This window comes from Bombina bombina, chromosome 6, assembly GCF_027579735.1.
Source record: "Bombina bombina isolate aBomBom1 chromosome 6, aBomBom1.pri, whole genome shotgun sequence".
Classification (NCBI taxonomy): domain Eukaryota; kingdom Metazoa; phylum Chordata; class Amphibia; order Anura; family Bombinatoridae; genus Bombina; species Bombina bombina.
This window is the reverse complement of record NC_069504.1, coordinates 93,844,913-93,866,823: the sequence shown is the minus strand read 5'-3', so window position 1 is coordinate 93,866,823 and position 21,911 is coordinate 93,844,913.

Sequence of the window (21,911 nt, the reverse complement as noted above, 5' to 3'; positions counted from 1 at the left end):
TGTGTATGTATCTGTATATGAATGTGTGTGTGTATATATATATATATATATATATATATATATATATATATATATATATATATATATATATATATATATATATATATAGGCAAAAAATTGGTGTATGTGCACTCTCACCAACGTTCAACAACAACCAGGGTGCTGTACGGTAAATGATAAAAAAGCAAAGAGAAGCACTCACTGGAATTTCATCAAAAAGTGACCAGAACTTTAATGTAGTTTGTGACGTTTCGGGACAGCAACAGTCCCTTCCTCTGACAAATAAACACTGAACAAAAGCAGCCTTAAATAGGCTCCCAAATACACTCCCCTCAGGATCAGCCAATCCAGGCTGAATGATTAAACACACCCATATAGTGACCAATGAGAAAACCTGATACAAATTGTGCATGTGACTGTTATAACATAATTGACAAAAATGCTTTAAAAACAAATCCCCTTTGGACCCCAATGCTGGTAGTCATGCCCCCTAACTACAATAAACATCCTATATGGTTATCAATCGTCTAAATGAGTGAAATAAATCATAAAGTCGTCTATTGTTAAATAACCAATCAAACATTGGATTGCAAACTCGGATTGCAATAGGCTCCAATTCGTCATTCCTACTGTTACTGATCCGCCCCTTGTTGCCAGGGACGCGATCAACTGCACGTCTATAGCCATCAAAAAAGACACTTTGTAACTGATCCGCCCCTTATTACTAGGGACGCGATCAACAGCACAACTATAACCCTCAAAAATGACACACATCACAACACACAGTAGCGCATATCCTGCTGAATTACTTGTTACATGCGCCTTTCTAGATAATATGTAGCAGAACGCCCTGTAAGAAAGCTATCAAAAATGTCAACAAAGAATTATCCAATGGCAAAATGCCATGTCAAAGAATGGGCGTACCTATAGAGGCGTACATGCCTCAGTGTTAAATATGCTGATATCTAATTCACCGTAATCAAAACAAAAAGTAACAATAACCATGTTACAAAATACATTAATATAAAAGCCTATTGCTCCAATCGTTCTATATATTAGCAATCGTATTATATATAGTGAAATCGCCATGTGTGAATTATTGATATGTACATAAAGCAAAAAGCAGAAATATCGAGAATATCATGCCCTCGAGTGTATGTAACTAAACATATAACGTGGATTTACTTATAGAGCAACTCTTTGGTAGCATCACCAATCGTGTTAAATATGTTTTATGTATTTACTTAAAAATTACCATCTATAAATCAGTGAGACAGAATTGGCCAATAGCTATGTGTCTAGCCCCAATGGGCGTGTTATTAACATATAATGCATACATAAATGAGCCTATTGCTTGAATCCTTACGTGAATCATACAATCCCCGTGTGTGAAGAAAAAGAGGACTGTAAATAATTTAAAAAAGAACTGTAAATAATTGGGCATGTGTCTAAAGAAGTGAAACTAAAACTATCACCTAAAAGTGCATAAACATACATAATAGTGCATAAAAACATGTATACACATGTTGATCACAACATGTCTCTGCCCCAATCTCGGGCATCTAGCTACACCCCAAAGGGGAAACGAGGGGGGGTGGGGTATGACAAAAAGGGAACTATATCATACAGGGCATGACCAGACCGCAGAAGGATCCAATAGGAATCGTGTAAGCACTCCTTGGAGTGATACACCACACAAACAATACAATTAAAATGAAACAGTTAAAAACAAAAAATTGGCGCATGGAGAACTGACAGAGAACAGATATTTCGTATTGAGAAAATAATAATATCAAAAAGAGCAATTATCCAAGCAAATCTTATAAAATAACAAGGTATATGAACAAGGTAATATTATTATAATGGTCTTTGCCCCAAGGCTATTTAACAAAAAACTATATAGTGTCAGACTATTTGCTTGAAATCTTATTCCCAAAGGAAGGGAGGCAAAAAATAATAATTAAAAATAGGAAAAAATAAAAATAAATAAAAAAATTGGAAAAATAATAATGAAAATATATGTGTGGGATCAAAAACCCGATCCAAAAACAAGCCAAAAATTGAAAAATTATAAAATTGGATCAAAAATTGGATCAAAAATAAATCATAAATAAATCAAAAAAGCAAAAATAAATCAAAAAGGCACTGGTAATGGACTAATGGACTCTCATCAATGTAACTGCGGGTTATCGTGGACTCTCACAGAGGCATAGATTCTCATAGGGATTCCTAAAGAATCATAAAAAACAAAAATCAAAAAGCCAAAATCAAAGTTCACAGGAAACATTGCCATCCAGTGTGGGTATTAAGTCCTCTGGGGTGTATAGTCCCCAATTCGTAAATCCATCTTGATTCCTTGCGTAATAGAAGATTACCCCTATTTCCTCCTCTCCTAGGGACTGGCACGTGGTCAATGAGTCTTTGTTAAAAACAAAGAAAAAGGGTTGTTATCGATGCATCAGCTGTGTGACCTGCAGCGGGATGCTTACTGGCTCCCAGTTCCACCATCCAGAAAGTAACAAAATCTATAACATCAGGTATTTCCTTACTTGCACCACGAAATTTGTGGTGTATTTATTAAATTGCCCGTGTGGCAAGTTTTATGTTGGTAAGACGACAGATGATGCCAAAACCAGGATGGCCAATCACAGATCCAGCATCAGACTGGCAATACAGAATGGAAAGGCGGATCAACCGGTGGCGAGACACTTTTTGGAGGCGGGACATTCAGTCAATGATTTGAGATTTAGACTCATTGACCACGTGCCAGTCCCTAGGAGAGGAGGAAATAGGGGTAATCTTCTATTACGCAAGGAATCAAGATGGATTTACGAATTGGGGACTATACACCCCAGAGGACTTAATACCCACACTGGATGGCAATGTTTCCTGTGAACTTTGATTTTGGCTTTTTGATTTTTGTTTTTTATGATTCTTTAGGAATCCCTATGAGAATCTATGCCTCTGTGAGAGTCCACGATAACCCGCAGTTACATTGATGAGAGTCCATGAGTCCATTACCAGTGCCTTTTTGATTTATTTTTGCTTTTTTGATTTATTTTTGATTTATTTTTGATCCAATTTTTGATCCAATTTTATAATTTTTCAATTTTTGGCTTGTTTTTGGATCGGGTTTTTGATCCCACACATATATTTTCATTATTATTTTTCCAATTTTTTCATTTATTTTTATTTTTTCCTATTTTTAATTATTATTTTTTGCCTCCCTTCCTTTGGGAATAAGATTTCAAGCAAATAGTCTGACACTATATAGTTTTTTGTTAAATAGCCTTGGGGCAAAGACCATTATAATAATATTACCTTGTTCATATACCTTGTTATTTTATAAGATTTGCTTGGATAATTGCTCTTTTTGATATTATTATTTTCTCAATACGAAATATCTGTTCTCTGTCAGTTCTCCATGCGCCAATTTTTTGTTTTTAACTGTTTCATTTTAATTGTATTGTTTGTGTGGTGTATCACTCCAAGGAGTGCTTACACAATTCCTATTGGATCCTTCTGCGGTCTGGTCATGCCCTGTATGATATAGTTCCCTTTTTGTCATACCCCACCCTCCCTCGTTTCCCCTTTGGGGTGTAGCTAGATGCCCGAGATTGGGGCAGAGACATGTTGTGATCAACATGTGTATACATGTTTTTATGCACTATTATGTATGTTTATGCACTTTTAGGTGATAGTTTTAGTTTCACTTCTTTAGACACATGCCCAATTATTTACAGTTCTTTTTTAAATTATTTACAGTCCTCTTTTTCTTCACACACGGGGATTGTATGATGGACATAATACATAGGTGTAAATTCACGTAAGGATTCAAGCAATAGGCTCATTTATGTATGCATTATATGTTAATAACACGCCCATTGGGGCTAGACACATAGCTATTGGCCAATTCTGTCTCACTGATTTATAGATGGTAATTTTTAAGTAAATACATAAAACATATTTAACACGATTGCTGATGCTACCAAAGAGTTGCTCTATAAGTAAATCCACGTTATATGTTTAGTTACATACACTCGAGGGCATGATATTCTCGATATTTCTGCTTTTTGCTTTATGTACATATCAATAATTCACACATGGCAATTTCACTATATATAATACGATTGCTAATATATAGAACGATTGGAGCAATAGGCTTTTATATTAATGTATTTTGTAACATGGTTATTGTTACTTTTTGTTTTGATTACAGTGAATTAGATATCAGCATATTTAACACTGAGGCATGTACGCCTCTATAGGTACGCCCATTCTTTGACATGGCATTTTGCCATTGGATAATTCTTTGTTGACATTTTTGATAGCTTTCTTACAGGGCGTTCTGCTACATATTATCTAGAAAGGCGCATGTAACAAGTAATTCAGCAGGATATGCGCTACTGTGTGTTGTGATGTGTGTCATTTTTTAGGGTTATAGTTGTGCCGTTGATCGCGTCCCTAGTAATAAGGGGCGGATCAGTAACAAAGTGTCTTTTTTGATGGCTATAGACGTGCAGTTGATCGCGTCCCTGGCAACAAGGGGCGGATCAGTAACAGTAGGAATGACGAATTGGAGCCTATTGCAATCCGAGTTTGCAATCCAATGTTTGATTGGTTATTTAACAATAGACGACTTTATGATTTATTTCACTCATTTAGACGATTGATAACCATATAGGATGTTTATTGTAGTTAGGGGGCATGACTACCAGCATTGGGGTCCAAAGGGGATTTGTTTTTAAAGCATTTTTGTCAATTATGTTATAACAGTCACATGCACAATTTGTATCAGGTTTTCTCATTGGTCACTATATGGGTGTGTTTATATATTTATCTTTTCTTTATTGAGTTATATCAAAGGTGTACAGGACGTCAAAAGACAAATACAAATACACAAATAAAAGGTTTCTCCACAGAAACAAATACAATATACACAAAAAAGTACGAGAAAAAACAAAACAAAAATAGGGAGTAGAATATTGTTCAAGTCTATCAGAGTTACTGCTTTGTTACATAATCTTTCTCTTGGGTCCCTGTATCAATTGAGAACTATGTCGTAAATGTATTTTCCAGAACAGTTAGAGAGCATCATACCTAGAAATTCAAGATAGTGAAGTGTTTTCAATGTCCATCTCTTATGTAGTGAACAACTTAAAGAGTACACGCATATATATATATATGTAGCAATTTCCAAAATATTTGTTTGCCTTGTAACCTCTTGTGTCAGGGCCAGCTAATGTCAAATAGGCAGATAAGGTAAGTAAGGTAGATAAGGGGTGGGGGGGGAAAGGAATGCCGCATCAGTGCATGTGGACCTCTTGTTTTGCTATGTTCTAAGGTGATAATGTGATTCCCAAAAAAACATCATTTCTGCAAAATAATCTAGTCTTCCCACTGTATAATAATAAAACCTTTCTAACGCTAAGTTAATTCTCATTTGTGCTAGCCACATCGATAACGTTGGTTCGGATTCTGATTTCCATAGCCTGGGGATAACTTGTTTTGCGCTACATATAGCCAATTGGAAGAGTGTTGTGTGCTGTTTGAAGGGGAATTTGGGAATAACGTGAAATAGATATACTATGGGGTCTAATGGAATATCATAGTTCAGCAACTTACATAACTCATCATTGATACTCTTCCAAAAACTTTCTATTTTAGGGCATTCCCACCATATGTGGAAGGGGGTCCCTTTGCCTGTACATCTTCTCCAGCATCTGTCTGACGCTGCAGGGAAGATTAATTTTAGCCTATGTGGAGTAAGGTACCAACGTAGCAAAAATTTATAGTTTGTTTCTAATAAGGTTGCTGAGTGAGCAGATTTCGCTGTATTTTGAAATACTAGTAGCCATTCTTGTTCAGTAAGAGTGTATGGGAGTTCTTTGTGCCATGAGCTGATTGTTGGTGATTTTAAAATCTCTTGAGGTATGAGTAAGAGTTGATATAGAGAGGAGATCATATGCGTCTGTGGAAAGTCTTGAGTGCAATATTTCTCTAGTGTAGTACGGTCTCTTATGATCAGATGTTTGTGTCCATGGGAGTCTATAAAGTGTTTAAGCTGTAGGTATCTTAACCAATTTGTAAAACGTGTGGTAGACAGCTCTTCTAGGTGTTGTCTGGGGACCAGTTTTCCCTCATCAATTAAAGTGTATAGTGGGAGCAGACAGTCTAACCCACTCGGTATTTTCGGCGTTAAGGACATCCCTATTGGAAAGTCAGCATTAGACAGTGCAGTTGTCAAGGGAGAGGGGATCGTAGATATGTGTTTATGTCTGTGGAGCACGTGTAGCCATACTTCGAATGTTTCTTTTATTATTGGGTATTCTTTAGTCAATAGTGGTTGGTTCCCCTTAGGCTGCCAACAGTATGATCCTAGTTGAACGGATTTAGTGAGGTCATGTTCCAGTGTAACCCAAAGTCTATTATAGTTTAAGGGGAGTGTGCACCAATCTACTATTCTTCTTAGAAATACTGCACTCCGGTATTTAGATAAGTCTGGTACTCCTAGGCCCCCAAATTTTTTTGGTAGGTAAAGGGTAGTTCTGGCAATTCTGGGTGGGCGTTTTCTCCAGATATACGAATTCACTACTGTCTGAAGCTTGGAAACATATGCTTCTGGGAGCGGGATAGGGAGAGTCTGAAATAGATAGAGTATCTTTGGGAGAATGGTCATTTTAGTTACTCCAATTCTGCCTAGCCACGATATTTGTTTGTGTAACCATAAGGACGTGTCTCTATGGATACTGGCCATTAAAGTTTCATAATTCAGATCAATTAGTTTTTGTTTGTCGCTAGTAAGGTAGATACCTAAATATTTTAAAGCTGTCTGTTGTATCTGATAGGGTACATGGGTCTGAAGTTTTTGAATATCTGTGTTATTTAGGTTAATAGGAAGGATTTCTGATTTAGTATGATTGACCGAATAATTGGAGCATCTGCCAAACTCCACCAGGGAGCTCTGAACCGCAGAGAGAGATGTGAATGGGTGTGTTAGAGTCAACAATAAATCGTCTGCGTATAGTGCAAGCTTATGGTGGGTGGAACTTATGTTAAATCCGTGAATATCAGGGTTGCGTCGTAGGTTTGTGGCTAGAATTTCCATTGAAAGGACAAATAGTAGAGGGGATAATGGGCAGCCTTGTCTGGTGCCATTTGATATAGTAAATGAGGTAGACAGGATCCCATTTACTTTAATTTTGGCCGTCGGGTTAGAGTAGAGGGCAAATATTCTGGAGATGAAACTGTCAGGGAAGCCGAATTTTTTTAAAGTCAAAGTCAGAAAGGTCCAGTCTGTCAAAAGCTTTTTCAGCGTCAGTTGAAAGTAGAATGGAGGGTATGTTGTGATTAGTAGCGTATTGCATTAATTGAAGTACCTTTACGGTATTGTCTTTTGCCTCTCTCTGCGGCACAAAGCCCACCTGGTCTGGATGGATCAGCCGGGGTAAGAATTTATTGATTCTGGTGGCTAGGATCTTCGCGTAAATCTTCACGTCTACATTTAGAAGTGAGATCGGGTGGTAGTTTGAGGGGATTGTGGGATCTTTACCCGGTTTAGGTATAACAGTCACTATAGCTTCAAGCATGGAATGTGGAAGCTTAGGTTCTTGGTCGATCTGATTAAAAACAGAGAGTAGATGTGGTAGTAACAGGTGTTTAAACTTTTTGTAATAGGAGTTTGTGAGTCCATCAGGACCCGGGCTCTTCCCCGCTTTCAAGGACTGTATTGCTGTATTAATCTCCTCTACTGAGATTGGGGCGGTGAGGGGCTCTAGGTCCTCAGATGGGATAGTAGGTACAGTTATCCGGTCTAAGTACTCAAGACATTGTGCTCTATGGTTCTCTTTATTTCTATTGGGGATCAAATTATAAAGGGCCGCATAATAGCCTCTAAATATCTCAGCTATTTTGTAAGAATCTACTGTGGTGCCTCTGTTCTCATCTTGTAGTGCGGTGATAAAGTGTGTGGCTTGTCTAGTTTTAAGCGCTCTCGCCAGTAATTTGCCAGGTCTATTACCCTCCACAAAAAACTTCTGTCTTAGTTTTAAAGCTTGTGTTTGTGCCGTGTGATCTAAGAATGTCATAAGTTTGTTTTTAGCTTGTTCTCTTTGGGATTTCAGTGATGTATCTTGGGGGTTCAGTGTATGGGACCTATCAAGCTGTTGGAATTTGTCGGTAAGATCCTGATGGCATTTTTGAAGATGTTTTCTTTGTGTGGCTTTAATTTTTATTATCTCACCCCTTAGAAAGCATTTATGGGCTTCCCACAGAATATTTGGGGCAATGTCCGGAGTACTATTGCTTGAGAAGTATTCAGTTAGTGCTGCATTTATTTGTTGAAAAGTGGGAGCGTCATTAAGTAAGGCGTCATCAAAACGCCATTGGAAGGGCCTGAAAGGAAGGGAAGTCCATTGTGTGGTACATATGACAGCCGAATGGTCTGACCATGCAGTGGGGGAGATATCGGTATGTGTGACTGAGGATATAGTTAGGTGGTCTATGAGGATATAGTCAATGCGTGAATGGGATCGCTTAGATGCTGAATAAAAAGTAAAAGTTTTACTAGTAGGGTTGTGAACACGACATGGATCGTGTACTCCTAGCAACAGTAGGTCATCTCTAATAGATTTAAGCGCTTTTTTCGATAATTGGGTTTGGGTTGTTGAACTGTCTAAAAGTGGGTTTAATGGTGTATTAAAGTCGCCCCCTATAATTAATGAACCTTTGTGGAAAGCTAAAATTTTATTAAAAATATTGCGGAAAAAGGTTGCCTGGTGGGTGTTGGGGGCATAAACATTGACTAACGTGGTTGGTTTGCCATATAGCAGGCCCAGTATGGCCACATATCTCCCCTCATTATCCCTTTCCACTTGCTGCATATGAAATGGTAGTGACTTGTGTATTAAGATACTGACTCCTGAGATTTTTTTATCTGGATGGCTACTATGATAATGGGTGGGATATAGGGTTGTGAAGAATTTAGGTTCCTGTTCTTTCAAGTAGTGGGTTTCTTGGAAAAATAATATATCAATTTGCCTATGTGTAATGTCAGCAAAAGCTACCCGCCTCTTGTGGGATTGTTAAACCCTCTAACATTCTGTGACATGAATCTAACCTGTTTTCTGCTTGTCATAGCTCAGCGAATACCCAGGGCTGACCTATGGGGAGATGCAGTAGGGAACCTTATAACTCTGATCCTATCATGTTGATAAAGAGGTGTTCTCGTTAATGTTATGGTGTGGATAAACCTCACGTTAAGCAGTATAGCATGTCTCTGTATCCTGTGGAAAAAAACAACAAACAAACAACAAAACAACAATATAAACTTAAACAAAAACAAGTAAAATGACATAAAATGTCACTCAATAGGGAAAGAATAGCCTATCCCATTTTATATTAATAAACATTTAGAGAACTAGATAGTCTTATGCGATGTAGCAGTCAATAAGTTCTTTCTCTTTAGATCTTTAACAAGTAAACCATTTTTGGAACTTAAACATTTCTGACTATAAGGAAAAAGAGAGGGCCAAATGTTCATCTTGGTCTACCTCTGCAAAAAGTGTGAATCTACCTCACCCAGCTGTAGAGTTGGATCTTCAGGTGTTATCCGAATTTAGAACCTCCTGCATCTTCCCAGTCTTACTGGGTCTTTGTTTTTGCCAAGGCGGTTTTAGTGGTCTCGTGGGGTTCATTGGATCGGTGTATTCAGGGTTATCACTGGTTGCCACAGAGGGTGGGGGGTCCAGCCCCAATGTTACACATGTTTCTGAGATTTCCTCTGGTGTTTTGCAGATGTGTTTTACTCCTTTATAGGAAATGTTGAGAAAGCAGGGGAACCCCCACCTATACGGAATAGCTTTGGCTCTGAGCATAGATGTTAGTGGTTGGAATTCCCTGCGTCTCTGTAAAGTGCGGGGGGCTAGGTCCGCAAATATTTGCAGGTGGAAATTTTGGAAGGTTATGTCCTTAATCTGTCTAGCCGCTTTAAGTATTTCTTCTTTCGTTTGATAGCTTTTAAGTCTAAGGACCACATCGCGTGGTGGAGCTTGATCTGCCGGTTTAGGCCTGAGCGCTCTGTGAGCTCTATCTATATCCATGTCCACTTCGGAAGTGGAGCCCAGTAGTGATACAAAAAGGCCTTTCAGGAACTCAGGGATGGTGTTTGGTAAGACAGATTCTGGCGGCGTTCCCTGTTCTCCAGGTCCTCCAGTTTGTCCTGCAGCTGCATAATTAATAAGTCGTGTGTCTGTGTGGTAGTTTGCAATGTGGATATCTCAGATTGATTAAATTCTACATCTTCCTCCAGCGTTTCAACCCGATTTCCCACTTCTGTGATATCTTTTCTCAAGCTGGCCATTTCTTCTTTGATACACTCTCTGACTTTTACCACAATATTGTCTAGGTCATTCTTAGAAGGTATGGTAGCCAGGAACGCTTTTGAGAGCTGGACTGGAGTGTCTGTGTCGCTATCTTCACTGCTTGATGCAGATGCTGTGGGTTGTTGTGAAAGTTCTGCTGTCAAACTAGGAGGTTGGGTGTCTGACATTTTAAAAAAGGAGCTCACCGAGCTGCGTGCAGCAGCAGGTTTTTTAATGTCTTTGCCTACTTTTGATGCTCTCTTTGGTGACATCTCTGTTCCTCTATAATAGGTACTTGCTGGTTTAGTAAAATTTTCAATAAATCTGTAGATGAGTAAAGGGTATTTTATGCAGGGTTTTCTCAGCATCTAGTGCTGGTGGGTACTATAGAATCTCCCCCACAAAGTGGGCTGTGATCAGGTTAAGAAGTGTCCGTTACATCTCTGTAGGTTGTAACCTAGATAGTGTGATCTACCAGTTGATACTTAATTGTGTCATCACAATGTGGCTGCAAGTGAATTAAGATTTCTAGTTCTTAGCCCCTCGTGTTGCAGTACCCCACCATATGTATTTTGCAAAGAGTCCCCAGAAGTTTCATCTGTGCTTTTTTGTTTTAAACCCCCATCGGCTACTGCCGCAAGTCCTGGATCGTGTTTTACCCTTTACCACTGCTGCTTTAGCCTCATGCGTAGCTGAAAATTTACAGCCGTGCGGAAAAAGATGGCCGCTGTTGGTTAGGCCTTATTGCAGAGCGCTATTGAAGTCAGCGCATTTATGTCTCCTGAGACTTTATTGTCGCTTAGTTTTGTCCGGTATCTGGTCCACACCGGTTTACGAGTGGCTACAAGGCTGCTGTTGGTTTTCTGCTTTGCGCCTCATGAAGATATGGGCATCGGCTCCCGGAGCTCACACTAGTGCGCGGCCATTACTCTCGACGGCCGGCTCCACCCCTATATGGGTGTGTTTAATCATTCAGCCTGGATTGGCTGATCCTGAGGGGAGTGTATTTGGGAGCCTATTTAAGGCTGCTTTTGTTCAGTGTTTATTTGTCAGAGGAAGGGACTGTTGCTGTCCCGAAACGTCACAAACTACATTAAAGTTCTGGTCACTTTTTGATGAAATTCCAGTGAGTGCTTCTCTTTGCTTTTTATATATATATATATATATATATATATATATATATATATATATATATATATATATATATATATATATATATATATATATATATATATATATATATATATATATATATATATATATGCAGTATATATATATATTTGCTAATACAAGTATAATACAAAAAAATGTTTGTAATATTTGCTGTAATGTTTTCTTACATGCCCCTTTAACAAATGGTGTTAACTAATTGTGTGGGGATTTTTGGTTTTACTTCTAATTGTTGCATCTACATATCTAAAATATATACTATATTAAAAATGTAAAAAAAAAATCATCACAAAAAAGAGCTCTGCAATATTTTTTGCAATTGTTCTTTTGACCAACAATTGAAGTTTCTCAAATTAAATGTTGAACATTTTCTGCAATATTCAGATTGAGCACTAGATGGCAGACATTATACACAAACCCTTGCAAATCAACTCTTCTAATCTGCTTTATTCCAGTTAGTTTATGACTCACCACTTTAATAAAGGATTGTAAACCCCATTAAAGATCTACTGATTTTGTGCAAAAGTGTGCTTTATCCCACACTCCCTAGCCCTTTGAGTGCTAAGCACTTTCCCACCTGGGTGCTAAGATTTTTTAAGATTTTTTTTATTTTTTTAATAATTTTTTTTTTACTTTTTTTTTCAGACCCCCAAGACTTACATTGTTGGAAAGGTTAGGCGACTACCTTTCCAATGGTGGGTCTTGGGGGTCTGTAGCTGCTTAGATACCTGAGATACGGGCTTCTAAGCAGCATGCCCCCTGTTGTTAAGTATAAAAAAAGTTGCGCAGTGACATCATCACGTTATTGCGCATGACGTCACCACGCAAAATGGGAATGGGAAGCCCCGGCGATGCATGTCACTCTACAGACATGATCGCTGGGGTAGGAGCGGGTGGGAGCCCCAAGATCTTCCTCAAGGTGGGAGAGTGCTAGTGATGGCTCTGAGCCGTCATTAGCACCAGAGTGGGAAACTATGTGATGGCTCAGAGTCGTCATTAGCACTCAAAGGGCTAGAGGCCAAAAAATCATGCATGGTTTTAAAAATGCAGCAAATTGCCTAAACCAGCTTTGATTTGCAGCATTTGCTGATTACAGAATTTGCTTTTTGGAAAAGCCCAATTTTACATAAAAGCAAGATTTGTTTAAAAAGAAATATAACCCAAAAATGCCACTTTTTTTTTTTTCATGATTCAGATAGAGTGTACAAAAACAACTTTTGTTTCATAAAATGATGAGTCCATAGGTGTCTATAACATGTGGGATATATTCCCTGCCCCTAAGAGGCTGCCAAGAACCCTCGCAAGAGCTTTAATCCCTCCCACCTCCTCTCCCCAGGAGGGAGGTTGAGAGAGGTGCTCTGCAACCAAGATTTTATTATTTTTTTATCTAATCATTTATTAGGATAGCAGATCTGACTTGAGACAGAGTATCCCTCTTCCATCTTTGCTCAGGGAAGACTTCAGGATAAATTTTCCAAGATTCTGAGTGAAACAGGGGTAAAGGAAAACTTCAGTTATGGCATGTTAGTACCTTCAGCAGTAAATCTCTCTACCATAATTGCCCTCAGGTGTCACGGGGACCCTGTCCCTTAGCCTCCACCTGAGGGTTTGCAGGTATATCTGAAATTATACTCTGCAGTATATTTACTTACACTGGATGGGCTCTCTACAGGACTAACATGCTGTGAATGAGAAAAGGAGAGAAAGTCAAGCTGGTAACAAACAGTAAAGGGGTTCTGCAGTCCAGGTAAGGTAATCAGACACTAGCCCAGGAAATATCCCTAGTACTCTCCTTTTATAGTTACTACATAGTTGGTGGTTCACAGCCTTTACACATAGCACTTTACCTAGCATAGCCTTTTATTTCCTTCCCCCAATACCTCTTAACAGTTCTCACAATGTTTTTGGCCTTGGTTACCTTTTTTCCTTTCATCACTGTCTCTTTAAGAAAACCCCTATCTGCCTTTTGCAGATTATGAGGTTTGGGTGGGAGACACAGGGGGAATCAAATTGGAGCATTTTATTCAAATAAAAAGAGTTTTTTGTGTTTTTTGTATATTTACTTACAGGCTTTGGCCTGCTTATTGTTCCGTAGGTAAATTCGGCCACCCTTTGGTACCCTTTTCTCTCTCCCTCACCAGACCAGTGGCTGGCTGTAATTTATGCAGGGACAGTCTGCAGGCATTGCAAGCTATCTGGGTTCAGTTTTATCATTTTCTTTGCCCAGTAGGTGGGTGAGTACTCTCATATGACCTGCTGGTTTTTTTTTTGTTGGTTTTTTTTACTTACTGGGGTTGTGAGGTGTACAATATATATTATATTTTGTGACAACATTGTGTAATATATCTACTCTCATTTTTGCTTATCTTTTTGTAGTCATTTAATATGACTGACCCATTGGAAGAGAACCCTAGAGAACATACTGCAGTGCAACAAAAAATGTCATACCATTATCCCTGCTTATTATGCAAAACTGTTCAAGTGGAGCAAATTAACCAGATATGTGTTAAATGTGTCCCACATCTTCAGCTAGCAACCCATAATCCTGTCAGTATAGCACCTGGCAGACATTTAGTGCTCATGCCTATTTATGCAGCTCAAAGGGATTCCACTGATTTCTCTCCAAAATTTAAAACAAATCTTCAAAAGACAGTCGGCCAGATTACGAGTTTTGCTTTATGAGCGTCTTGGTACTAACTTGCAAGTTATTTCCACCGCTCAACTCCCTATAGCGCTGCTATTACAGGTTTGCAAAAACCCAGCGTTAGCAGGCAATATGGCAGCGTTGAGCTCCATACCGCACACAAATACGAGCGCTGCTTTGAGCTGGTTTTACGTGCTCATGCACAATTTCCCCATAGACATCAATGGAGTGAGCCGGCTAAAAAAAGCCTAACACCTGCAATAAAGGAGCGTTACATTTTAGCTTGAATTCCGATTGACTGATAGAATTCTATCAGCCAATCGGAATTAAAGTTGAAAAATCCTATTGGCTGATCAAATCAGCCAATAGGATTGAGCTTGCATTCTATTGGCTGTTTGGAACAGCCAATAGAATGCAAGCTCAATCCTATTGGCTGATTAGATCAGCCAATAGGATTGAAGCAACTTTAATTCCGATTGGCTGATAGAATTCTATCAGCCAATTGGAATTCAAGGGACACCATCTTGGATGACGTCCCTTAAAGGAACCTTCATTCTTCAGTAGCCGTCGAAAGAAGAGGATGCTCCACGCAGCATGTCTTGAAGATTGGAGCCGCTCCGCGTCAGAAGGATGAAGATAGAAGATGTAGCCTGGATGAAGACTTCTGCCTGCCTGGAGGACCACTTCTTGCCACTTGGATGAAGACTTCTCCCGGCTTGATGAGGATGGATGTCCGGTCTTCAAAAACCGATCTTCGGGGGTTAGTGTTAGGTTTTTTTAAGGGTTTATTGGGTGGGTTTTATTTTTAAATTAGGGACTTTGGGCAATGGCAAAGAGCTAAATGCCCTTTTAAGGGCAATGCCCATCCAAATGCCCTTTTCAGGGCAATGGGGAGCTTAGTTTTTTTACATAGGATTTTATTTGGGGGTTTGGTTGTGTGGGTGGTGGGTTTTACTGTTGGGGTGGTGTTTGTATTTTTTTTACAGGTTAAAGAGCTGATTTATTTGGGGTAATGCCCTGCAAAAGGCCATTTTAAGGGCTATTGGCAGTTTAGTATAGGCTAGGGTTTTTTCTTTTTTGGGGGGATTTTTTATTTTGATAGGGCTATTAGATTAGGTGCAAATAGTTTAAATATTTGATCATTTATTTTTTATTTTGTGTAATTTAGTGTTTATTTCTTTTTGTAATTTAGTTAATTGTATTTAATTAATGTAATTGATTTAATTGTAGTGTAATGTTAGGTTTTAGTGTAAGGCAGGTTAGGTTTTATTTTACAGGTAAATTTTTATTTATTTTAACTAGGTAGCTAGTAAATAGTTAATAACTATTTACTAACTAGTCTACCTAGTTAAAATAAATACAAACTTGCCTGTGAAATAAAAATAAAACCTAAGCTAGCTACAATGTAACAATTAGTTATATTGTAGCTAGCTTAGGGTTTATTTTACAGGTAAGTATTTAGTTTTAAATAGGAATTATTTAGTTAATGATAGTAATTTTTATTTATATTTATGTTAATTATATTAAAGTAAGGGGTGTTAGGGTTAGACTTAGGGTTAGGGTTAGGTTTAGGGGTTAATAACTTTAGTATAGTGGTGGCAGTGACGTTGGGGGCGGCAAATTAGGGGTTACTAATATTTAACTAGTGTTTGTGATGCTGGAGTGCAGTGGTTTAGGGGTTAATATGTTTATTATAGTGGCAGCGATGTCCGAAGTGGCTGATTAGGGGTTAATAATTTTATTTTAGTGTTTGAGATGCGGGAGGACCTAGGTTTAGGGGTTAATAGGGTGTTATGGGTGTTAGTGTACTTTGTAACACTTTAGTTATGAGTTTTATATTACAGATTTGTAACGTAAGACTCATAACTACTTACTTTAGATGGTGGTATGAATCTTGACTGTATAGGGTGAACCGCTCACTTTTTGGCCTCCCAGGCAAAACTCGTAATACCGGCGCTATGGAAGTCCCATTGAAAAAGGACTTTTTGAAAGGTGCAGTAGTTACGTTGCGTTATGGCCAAAAAAGTGTGCGGTACAGCTATACCTGCAAAACTCGTAATGCCAGCGGTAGTGAAAAAGCAGCGTTATGAGGCTTTTTCACTCATAACGCAAAACTCATAATCTAGCCGAGTGATAGAGCTTTTAGCGGCCATTCCAAAACAAAGGAAGTGTAAACGAAAATCTGGAGATTCACTTCACACCACCTGTAATACGCAAGGTCCTGTACCCCAGGCTCAGTTACCACCTAGCTTACAAAGCTCTGAGTCTTTTTCTGAGGCTTCTGAGGGTGAAATCTCCTCTGAGAACCCTAAACCATCAACTGAGCCATATACTGATTTCACGTTTAGATTTAAAGTGGACCATATCTGCTTCCTGCTTCAGGGGGTTATAAATATTTTAAAACTATCAGAACCGAATCCAGAGCATTCCAAGCCTGTAAATATGTTGAATCAGGTCTTTAAAGCTTTGCCCAAAGTACCTAAGGCCTTTGATGCACCAGACTTGGTTACAAAATATATAGCCAAATAATTCAATAAAACAGGCATTCCTTATGCATCTTCTAACAGGTTCAAAAAATGTATCTACTTTTTTTAGAAAACAATTTACAGCCTTGGAAGTAGTCCCTACGTAGTCCCTACGGTCGACGGAGCTATTTCCACAAGTTAAATGAACTACTATTCCTATGGAGGAAAGTTCTTCATTTATGGATCCAATGGATCACAAATATTAGACCTTGCTTAGAAAAATATTTTCTCAATCAGCTCTCATACTTAGACCTGCAGTAGCAATCACCTGTGTGGCCTTGGCAATGTCCTTCTGGTGTATTTCTCTTTCTCAGATGGTTTCTAAAAAATCTTCTGATGATATTCGTAACTACATTAAAGTCCTTAAGATCGCTAATGGTTTTTGAAATCTTTAAAAATTAATATCAAGAATATGTCCATTGCTGTTTTATTAAGGAGAGCTTTTTGGCTTAAATCTTGGTCAGCTGATATGGTCTCTAAGAATAGGCTAATATCTGTCTCTTTTGACGAGGAGATGTTTATTTGGATCAGATTTGGATTCTCAAAACTGTCCCTAGGGGAAAAGGGGCTTTTTTACCTCAGGACAAGAAGTCTAATGAGAAATACAAACAAAATTTTTTATTAATTGCTTTCACTCCCCTAGAAATCAAAAGTCCCCCATCAACCAGAAATCTAAATCCTTAAAGCTTTCATGGAAGCCAGGATCTTCTTGGTCTAAAAACATACAGACCAGAAAACCTGATTCCAATCAGAAATCTGCAAGAAGGGATGACCCCCTGTCCAGAAGATCTTCTAGTAGGGGGCAGATTGATTCTGTTTCAGAAGGTCTGGTCTCGATCAGTTCAGGATCCCTGGGTTCTCAATATCATATCCCAGGGTTATCGCATAGACTTTTGCATCAGATCTCCATTGGAACGGTTTCATCTGTCTCATGTTCCAAAGGATCCTGTAAAGGTGGCTGTCTTTTTTTTCAATGTTTCAAGATTTAGAGGACATGGAAGTGATTCAACCTGTTCCAAACTCTCAACATCGATAGGGCTTCTATTCCAAACTCTTCATTGTCCCAAAGAAGTTGATCACCTACCGTCCTATCTAAAGACTCTGAACAAATTTGTTTGTGTACCTGCTTTTAAAATGGAAACGGTCCATACCATTTTACCTCTAGTTCAGTAAGGTTAATTTATGAAAACTATAGATTTAACGGATGCTTAGATGCACATCCCAATTCACAAAGAGCATTTCCAGTTTCTAAAATATGCATTTCTCAACAAACATTACCAATTTGTGGCCCTTCCTTCGGTTTGGTCACAGCCGCACTTATCTTCACAAAGGTATTAGGGGCTCTCTTTGCAGTGATCAGAGCACAGGGAATCTCCATTGCCCCTTAATTGGATGATATTTTGGTCCAAGCTCCATCTCTTTCTCTACAACACAGGTAGTGGATATAATGCAAATATAGCACTCTATGCCCAGACTCAAGAAGAAAAGAAAGTTTTATTATGTACAGTTAAAATAAGAATAGACACACACAAAAGGTATTAAAAAACAATGTGAGACAACATCTAGTTAAATAGTAGATGTGGTACTAGATAATAACTTCATGCATTTAATAATACAGTATCTAAGTAACCACAAATTCAAATAATGGATAACCGGGCCTTTTTCCCTCTAGCAATTAGATAAGATAACAAGAGTGGGTATATATTGTGTGAGACTGATTAACAATGCTGGTAACCATACCCGTATTTATGGCCACTGTGTTAGTATAGAGCTGCCAACATGGCTGGTACCAAGGATATAATTATAATATAGCTTATAAGGTTCATCTTGTATGTGATATCCAACTAGTAGAGGTAAGTGTGTAATACGTAGTATGCGTATCCACAGTTACCAACTAATTTCGTGGAAGTTGCCACACAATAGAGGAGTGACTATCATATAAAGAAGGTCAAAATATAGCCCTTATGTAGTGATTATACACATGAGGTTCCTTTGGTAAGGGTAGTGTTCACCTTCAAACGCATAAGCACCACATATTCAACTATACCCTTAAGTACTTATCATAAGAGTTTGAACGTTATCACTGGCTACCTTGTAAACTGGAGTTGGTAGCTGGGTTAATACAACCTAGGTGTTCTCAGTTGCTAACTGTTTGATAAAGTTGTTGCTTGCGTGCTACCATTTGGTAGTAAAGTAGCAATCATATGTTTATTGCAACTGTATTGCCTTTACATGGTTCAGATACATTTAAGGTTTGTGTAACTAGAATTAGTATATCTCTTGGCTAAAATAACGTAACCGGTATAGTTAGAACTCATAAGATAATTCAATACATAAAGTTACACACCAATAAAGAAGCTGACATTTGGTATTGGCAACTATGAGGTTAATACATTACAGTGCCACGTTAGTGTAGTAAGCTAGATTATTTCCAGTTTATTGCTGTTAGTGACTGGAGTGGGTTAAATCTGCCAGTGTACCTTAGTACCCCACTTGTTGTAATAGATGTAACACTATAGTGCTAGTAAATAGTAGTAATTGGCATTAGTAACTGGCGCGGGTCAAATCTACCAGTGTTCTTAAGTATCTCACTTGTTGTTGCAGGTTGTACGCTATAGAGTTAGTAGATAGTAATGAAATATTGACTGTGCAAGTTATCAATTAAAGTATTTACACTATGCAAAAATACAAATGGGTGCTCAGGATTAGTTAACAGCCTAATGATACCTAAAATAGGTGTCCTACTCAGAGTCACTTATAGTGATGAAGTTCAAAAAGATGAGTCTCAACAGAGTTAGTTTAAAAGCGTCCCCGTGAAAACTACTGATGCATTTCACCTATGCAGGCTTTCTCGAAGGCATCGAGCCGCCGATTGTGAGAAAATTGAAGTGCTGAGGTAACCGGATGTTCTGCCTCTTCTAAATATAAATTGGATTACTAGCGTGTCAATCATTTCGGACATATGGACACCCTCTAAAAGTGGCATATATCACTTATACTCGCTTTCAAGGTACCATAGCAATCGTAAATATACATATTCCTATTGGCTTAACTTGATATTGTATGGCGTAATGAGTTGGATATGCGTTATCGTGGGACTTGAATTATTTACCAAAAGTCAGATCTTGACTGTAATAGATGATTTTCCTCAGAGGGAATTCTGCGAATCAAGAAACAATGAACATCGGTTGGTATTCCATATGTTCTACCTATGTGCAAGATATCTTATCAGTGTAATTATGTATCCTGCGCAGGTACGATGTTTAGTAAAGGATGTGTTGAGTGATGTGCTTGTGATGAGAAATGGAGTAATGTGTTATATTTCGTGATGATAAGAGCTAGTGAATCGTGTTCCGAAAACAACAAGTGATATTTGCTAAAGTACATTCCATTTTAATGGGTGTAGCCAATTGTGAACAGAATGTGGAGTGTCATTCTTATATAATAAACATGTGATATGTTCTCATTGAGATAAATGGTGGTAAATCACAAATCCTATAGAGATACTGTGAAATAGGATTGCTATTGAAAGAAAAAGTGCAAATTCAAAAAAGTGAAATAAAACACTAGTGACAATTGATTGTAATAAAACCAGTGAAATATGTGCATCAACAGGGATGGCAGTATTACATCCTAAATGGTATATGACAAAAAATCACTAGATAACACGAAGAATGGAGTATTGTAACCATATGGAAATTTGCAAATTAAACATTAATGTCCATGTTTCTATATAAGGAGATATCATACATTAAAATAGAGTACTGTGTAGAAAATATATCTGTTTATAAAAATATATAATAGTTGTTCTGTTCGTATTTAATAGATATATCCATTTACTCTCAGCTTTGAGCAGTGCAGATTCAAGATCTTCTCCTCATGCCTAGGTTGACTTTCTCAATACCTCAGCATTGTAGTTCATCTCTATTGGATCGATGGTGTGTTAGAAAATGAGATTCTACACTCTTGAGTGTTTTACCATTTTCCAGATCTTTTGCTGTGGTTTTTTTTTTTTTTTTTTTTTTTTTAAGTATTTTTATTGAGGCAATAAAAACAAGCACAAAACAAATACAAGCTGAAGGGCAATATCACAAGTACAATAATGCAAGAGACATTGGTTACAAAAAGCAATACGCCAATAAATAGGGAATCACATCTCATCTATCCGGGTCAAAGTATTACCCTTCAACATTGCACCTCATTTTATTGCTATATCTGCATAGTGTCATCAATGCAACAGAGATCCACCCCAGGAATCTGACAACTAGGGTATAGTTAAAGGCACATCATTAATACAGTAATACCACATAGAGAGTTAAGAAAACTGCAAACTCAAACTAAACCTGCTTAGACATCTTCAAAAATATTAAAGATTGCATGATTTAACATAGTGATATGTATGGAATATAAACAATATAGAAATACAGGTTGGTAAGATGTGAGCGCAAGAAACTACAGTTTCAGTCTAAGTCACATAAAGAAAACCAGTAAACAATCATGTGTTAAATCAACTTCAGGTTAAAGGTTAAATAAAATAAAATTATTGTGAATCTAAAGAATCTTCCGATTAATAGGACCTGAAGAACCTATCCCGGCTCTTCAGGCTGGGCAAAGGCTACATAACTCTGCCAAATAGGAATGTGGAGGGGAAGGTATTCAACCTTAACCGCATAAGAATGATGGGGGGGGGATATTCGTGTAATAATGCACTCCTGGGCTTACATACTACTATGACTGTAATCAAATACAGGGAGTATAGAGAGATACCCAGGAACCACAAGAGAATATATTCACATCCCCTATAGGTACCATTGACCTCACTGATGGTTTTACTCAAGAGCACACTGAGCCTCAGGTATCACGCAAGATTAATATCTAGTGTAGTCCTGCATACCTGAAGACCCCTGCACTTTAGCCAAAACATATATGGGACCCTTAGTACTAACTGCTTCTCTCTAGGTCCAACTCCAGAAGATATCATTTACTATTAATATAGTTGGCTTTGTAACTCCCCATTTTAACCCAGAGGATAGGCAGCCAGACGCAAGTTACTCAAACATAACTCCACAATGGGAAACAGACTAAAAGAGATATAAAAAAGCTCATATGAGGTATTAGATTGCGATAAGTGGCATGCATGTGTACATCTTTATTTTGAGTGTTGTATGAGGCATATCACTCCCATACGGGTATCATTCATCTAACCAAGCA